The following is a 7,612-nucleotide window of genomic DNA, read 5'->3' on the forward strand; positions in this document are numbered from 1 at the left end:
CCCTCTAAATCAGTCGGTGAAAGTAGACTAACTGAAAGTACATTAGGCAGCCCCCAATGCGTTTGGAATCGTTTTCTTTCCATGATTCCACAGAATGGTCAAAATGATCCAGAACGTAAGAGCATCAGTCCATCTTCGGAATGGAAGCAATATCCTCCACCGCCCCAAGCAATCTAGTGTCAACACGATTGTGAACTGTTTGGGTCAAGAACGATCCCATTGCAAACAACACAAACATTTTCTTAAAATCTGATCCACCTTGCACCAATTACAGCATCTCACCTTCAACCTTGTCCAAGTTTATATATTTCTTCGGTAAAGCACTGAACCTCTCTCTCCAACAGTGCAATAGCTCTTTATCGTCTGTAACAGCTGGCACATCCTCACCCATACACGGTAACATGAACACATCATAAACATCATGTTTAATGATTGAGAAATGAACAAACCTATTAAATAACATCAGCGAACCCAATATCTTCAACATCCTTCCTCTAAGCTGTCGATAAATGCTTTATGACATAGTGTAGGGAAGCTGGTGACCCATGTCCCTCGACCCCCTTCAATTTCCTATATTCGGACACAATTAATTAGTCGTTAAAGAAAAAAGTTAACATGGTAACATGAAAAAGAACAGTTCATCAGATATAATAAAATGGTCAACATACATTCCTTCCTTTCTCTGCCGTTTTTTTTAACCACTGCCCCCTCGGGTAAATTTCTCTTCGATCCTTGGCCAACCTCCACCTCCTTCAAGCTTTGTACAACAGTTACCTCTTTGAGAGGCTCTGCTTTCACATGGTCACATGAGTAAATGTCCAACTCTTTTAAACACATGTACATGTCAGACGTAAAATGGTCACATTTTTTCACTTAAAAAATATGTCATGATACTACCTAGTTATGGTTGCCATTTTTAGATAAATATGAACACATTTTTAGATGATCACATTTGTACTACTAATAAATATGATCACATTTGTACTACTTATCAAAGATTGTCACAGATGTTACCATTTTAGAATGTTAATCTCACTAAAACAAAGAGACATATCACATGTAAGATGGTCACCTGATAACATTATAAATATGTCACCATCATTAACTAATAATGGAACCATTTTAGAACGACTACTATAATGCAAGATGGTCACATCTTAACACTAAAGTATATGTCACCATACTTACTTATTATGATTACCATATTAAGATTTTTAGATGCCCTCACATATAATCAACTACATCCAAAAATATGTACATCAGCTCAATAAGATGATCACATTTCCACTACGAATAAATATGTCACTATGTTCTTCATAGATGTCACCAGATTAAGCTCAGCTAATGATACAATTATAATTTGCAACAAACTCAAACATACGTACATTTCTAAACTAGGGTGGTCACTATTTAAACAACACATACGTCATTGTTAAGTAATATATGTCACCATGTTAAGATATATGGAAATCTCACACAAAAGTATATTTTCTAACAAAAGTGGACACATATTAAGAATTTATAATATGTCACTATGTGTTATGTGTTATGTGGTATGTATAGATGATATGATGTTAATTCATGTGTGTTCATCATTAATCTATTATGTTACCATGTTAAGATCTTTAGTCCACACTAAGGTGGTCACATTTCATCACATATACATGCCACAAGGATATGTTACCATATTAACATTTGTTCATCACAAGAGATATGGTTCATTTGTTCGAAAATGTGGTCACATTTTAAAGATGACAAATATGTGACCATGTGTTTAGCATATCTGTTACCCTGTAAATATTAGGTCAAACCACCCTAACAGAGCCACATAACCCTGACAAGGTCACATTTCTCAGTTTAATTGATCACATTTCTCAAACAAAATGGTGGTCAATCTTTAAACAACAACACATATATCAATGTTAAGTAATATATGTCACCATGTTAAGATATATGGAAATCTCAGACAAAAGTATATTTTCTAACAAAAGTGGTCACTTAATAAAGATTTTATAATATTTCACTATGTCTTATGTATAAATGTTATGATGTTAATTCATGTGTGTTGATCTTTAGTCTATTATGTTACCATGTTAAGATTTTTAGTCTACACTAAGGTGGTCACATTTCATCACAAATTCATGCTGCAAGGATATGTTACAATATAAACATTTATTCATCACAAGAGATGTGTTCACATTTTACAGATGACAAATATGTCACCATGTGTTCAACATATCTGTTACCCTGTAAATATTAGGTCAATCCACCCTAACAGAGCCACATAACCCTGACCAGGTTACATTTCTCAGTTAAATTGATCACATTTCTCAAATAAAATGGTTACATATTAAGCTTACCGTCTACCGTGGTCGTCTCTTCCTTCCTCTTCTTCTTTACACCAAGAGCAGTCGCCATTTTCACGACATTATTAAGCACCTCTGCCAAACCACCATCTTCGGATTCCGACACTTGCTTCTCCTTCTCACCACTGTCTTCCTCCTCACCACTGGCTTCCCTGTCCTCCTCAGCACTTGCTTCTGTCTCCTCTGAAATCTCCTCTGACCCATGAATGTCCTCCTCAGCACTTGATAAAACCTGGCCACCAGGGATTGATTTTACCGGAAATAATGAAGTAGGCGATGAAGATGATGAAAGAAGAGAAGGGGTTTATAGAGAGAGGAATGAGAATTTAGAAAAACTGATGAGAGAGGAGAGGAACTGGTACATTGTGTTTTACAAGGTGGTTTTTGGTAGTAAACCCATGTACATGGGGAAGGCAAATATCCATTCAAATTATTTGTTTAATAAAAATGTCAATTCTGTCCCTCTCTCTTCTTTTTTTATTTCCCAATGTTAGACGGGTCCATTTGTCCCATTTAAAACAATATGGTATCAATTCTACCTGTCTCTCCCTTGAGACGGATAATCTATGTCACAAGGGAGACTAATTGTTTAAACAAACCCACCTCAGTGCACTCTGAAATGAGCCGGCTCCAAGGAACGGGTTGTGTTCTCATGCTCTGCTTAACTCGCTGCCGCTTCCCTGCCACTTTTCCTTCTTTCTACCCCATAACCACATCTGCAGAATCCGCTACTCCCACCATTAATAAACAATACTCAATTTTCCATTCTCAGACAACTATAAAACTTGACAAGGAAACAACAAATCCAAATGACCTAAATTGTTTGGAAAAGTGGATTTACTTAACACTTTCCCAGTTCTTGAATTCATTTTGAACAGTCTATTCATGATTTCCTTATAAAAATAAAATCTTTCCCACAATTTTAGTGTAAACCAATACAATGAGCTCCAACTTTCCATCACTCATCAACAATAAAATTCGAAAACCTAAGAACGCATGCAAATGACACAAACTCTTGGGTAAAGTGAGGTTTATTTAAACCATTTTCCCAGTTCACGAATTCTTTTAAAACAGTAGTCAGATTTTCTTGTAAAATTAAATCTTTCACACAATTTTAAGATTAAACCAATGCAATTAAGCTCCTACTTTCTATTACTCATCAACTATAAACTTAACCATGTACGTAAGAACACATGCAAATAACACAAATTCTTGTGTTAGATGGTTTTCCTTTTGCTATCATTTTTACTCTGTGACACATGATTGCCATAGAAAATGAAACCTTTCACAAAATATTAGTGTAAAACCGACTTACTAAACCCTAATCACCTACTTACAATAAATAAAACACATAAAATTTTTAATCAACTTATACCATTCACACCAGATTTCCCTTAATCCAATAATTTAGGATCACAAGTGGGCTCACCGGATCCAGCCTCCACGACATCACGGACATATGGCTCACCGCCATCACCTCCCTCTGGCACCGCTGCCGATTCCACCATAGGTATCTTCTCCTTATCGGGCGTGGACGACGACGACGCTTCTGATTCCTAGAAAATTCCACCCTCCACCAAAAGTCCAACAAAAACCCTAATCCCAAAATTCAAATTAAAATGAATTAAACTGATAAAATTTTAACCTTGGAGCGTTCGGAAGGAGGGAGAGGTGAATCAAGAGGGCGTTTCGATGACGAAGAACTTCTGCGAGTTTCCAGCATTATTAATTGATAATAAGTTAACCCTAATATTTCCCCCATTTTTTGATAAATCTCTTGATTTATATGAATCAATTCAAAGAAAAGCCACAAGAGTATCAAAAGGTAAATGTGATGTGCATGCATAAAACCAAAATGGAATAAAGTCCTAATCTTTATGCAAGGATCCTCCTTTATTTATGTTCATCTTTACTTTCCAAATTGGTACATTTCTTAATCTCCCTTTATTTACTTGTTAATCCTTTGTTTATTTCCTTGCTTAATCATCATGTTTACTTGTGCTATGATGCTCGACACCATTGTTGACATGAAGAACATGATTTTTTTGTGAGTAGACTGCTAGTTAGGGTTAGTGGGGGATTAGGAGAGTAATTTTGGGGTAGATCCATGATTAATGAGTCAATTTAGTGATTGCTTGTTGTGTTTTCAACTTATGTACATGTTATGTTTGATGAAATACTTTATTGACAACCTATCATGATTCTCTATCTTTTCAATAAGACATGTAAAATATAAATAAACTCAAGGATTGTTAGACCATGCATATAGTTGAATAGGGAGACCAAGTCGATATAGGTGTCGTAAGCTATAAATCAACTCGACTCCGAGACTTAAGTCACCCAAGGAATTGTAATACATAACTCAACTCGATTCCAACACAACTTTTATCGTTTATGTAGCTCATTTGTGTGATTCCACCTTGTTTTCCCTATGATCCCATGACACTCTAGTGTCTTTTAATCTATTGTTTGCATCTCTACTTTTATTTAGTTGCTTTACTTTTCATTTGTTTACATTTGTTGCTAGTAGTTGTTAGTTGTTCCATTCACTTTACCAATCTATCAATCATGACAACTTAGCACAACTACAACTAAATTGAATGATTTGAATACCCCATCCTTTGGGTTCGACCTCTAGTTACTTGCTATGCTTGTTAGTTGAGATACAAATTATTTTTGATGGTTTAACGACATATCAAAATGACACCGTTGCCGGGGACGGTGTTGTGTATTTGAATTATTTTTATGTCTAGTTTTAGTTGTGCTTCTTCTTGAGGAGCCTTGGTTGCTTGGGAATTTCGTTTTTTGTACTTGCTTTAATTGTGCTTTAACCTTGAGGAACTTGTTCCTCAAGGTCGCTCTTATCGTTTTCTTGTAGTTTCCGTGTCTGTAGTTGTCTATTTGTTTTAGCAATGATGATGGCACAATGCTTCTAATTAGAAGGATATGAACAAAGTGGAGCATATGGGTATGACATGTATGAATGGAGAGGGTTTGTTGAGGAAGAAAACACACCCATATCTTACAGCTTCTACAATGGAAACCCAAATTACCCCAGAAACTGATACAAGTGTGATGAAGGACATGGTTGCAGGGGCAAGGCTCGAACTCGAGACTATTTGCACATCAGCATGTCGGTTAATTAATTAGTAGTTTAGTCGAATAAACTAATCCTACGATTAGATTTAATTACGTGTTAGTTTGTTGAATAATTTTAGCAATTAGATTTAGTTGTTTAGTTGTTATGAGTTATTAGATTAAATTTAGGATTATTTAATTACTTTCGAGTTAGGTTAGGAGTCTATCTAGTTAGCTATATTAATTGTCATCTTGTATTCAGTTTTTATTCAGAAAAAGATTAATAAGAAAAAGTCAGTTTTCATGTTTACAACTGTGAGCACATGATTGACGAGTTTTCATTCCGACATTGTTATAGTTTGACGCATTTTCAAGCTTTAACACGGGTTATAGTCAATAGGTCTTGACTATAATTCACCATTGTTCAGATTATAGGTCTAATCCGAGAAAATATCCCCTTTTGTGTTTGTTATTTTTTGTTACATTGTCACGCTTATCACGTGACAAGTTTCAAGTTTGGTTAAAATTCGTTAAGCTTCCGCTACTCACATCACAAACTTCCCATGCCAAAGTCCCCACATCCAAAATCAACAACACCTCTTACAAAGCCAAAATTCCTACTATAACCCATATAACCAATCCCCTATCTGCCCACAACAAGATCATGACCATAACTTTGATATGCAAAATGTGATTTTCCAAATGCTAAGAGACCAACAAAATTTCTTCATACAAATGCAAGAAGAAAACCAAGCTAGGGACAATGTTCTCAACAACATTTTTGCCCATGGTGAAGAGTTGGAAAACCAAATAGCTCAAATGGAAGCCACCCGAGAGCTCAATGGAGAACAAGAGTAAAGTGATGATGAAGATGGGGAGTGTTTGATTGGTTATGGACCAAAAGTGGACGATGAATTGGAAGCTGGTCTAGTTGGGGGAAGATAACAATGGTGAATATGAGTTGGAGCCCAATTGTGAGACGCAAAATTTTGTCTAAATTATGTAGCAGGAGAAAAGGACCTTGGCCTTAACTTCCTGAGCAATGGCCTAGCTCAGTCCAGCAGTGACCAAGCCACAACAGGCCACTGCAGTAGAGACCAAGCCAGGATCAGTCCCATTTCTGAAAGCCAGCCAAGCCAGCATCAGTCAAACCAGTAGCAGCCATCCTGGCTAGCTAAATACCTTTTTAATTAAGGCCAAATCAACCTAAGGAGTCAGGCTAGAAGATCAATGATATCCACATAAATCAAACTGAAGCCAAGCTGCAATTGGGACATGAAAAGCGTAAACCATAAAGCAACTTTTCATTTCTGGCTAAGCATTTGAAGACTGTCCTTAAAAAATCCTTGGCCTTGTCCCATACATTTTCAGATAGCACCTAGAGAAAGTCAAGGCTTCAACAAGTCCTTTTGCAAGCAGCCAAAGTAGCTAACTGTTGGAATATGTGTCCTCCGACAATAATGCGATCACAATTATCGATCATGATGATCACATGTTTAAATCTCATTTTAAGAATACATGTGGGATATAATATTTTACAGTCAACTGGTCCACACATATCGGTAATGATTGGCTGACTAGAGTTTCACATTACTGTCGTGCGACGGTGGTGATCAGTTGATCCCCTTAGGTCATACCTAAAGGGTAATACTCTTAATTGATTATTTAATTGATCGTATGCTGATACGGGTTAATTAAATTGCTTAAAATTGACGGACGATTTTGTGAGTATTATTGACGTATCTTATTGTAATTCGATTAAATAAGATACGGTCTAAGTGATCAAATTGTTTTATTACTTAGATAAAATTATTGTTTACGAAACAATTGAAATTGAAATTGAATGAATAATTTATTATAAATACAAGACGTTGTAATTTATAATTTGATAAACCGTTTTGGTACAAGTAATTACGAATTACTAGTCGATTTTGTATATGACATATTTTATGAGTATGTTGATTTTTAATATGTTAAAAATACATTACAATTTCATAAGTCAAGTAACATGTCACATATGTTACAATTGACAAATGACAAAAGAAAATGGACCTTCCATTTTATGTCATATGTGCCAAAAATTGGAGGTAGTATAAGGTTTATATTGTGTTAAATATTTTTAGTGGAAAACACAATTATAACCTAGTCTCCTAGCCATGCAAGCCTAG

The sequence above is a fragment of the Silene latifolia genome, chromosome 2, assembly GCF_048544455.1.
Source record: "Silene latifolia isolate original U9 population chromosome 2, ASM4854445v1, whole genome shotgun sequence".
Classification (NCBI taxonomy): Eukaryota; Viridiplantae; Streptophyta; class Magnoliopsida; order Caryophyllales; family Caryophyllaceae; genus Silene; species Silene latifolia.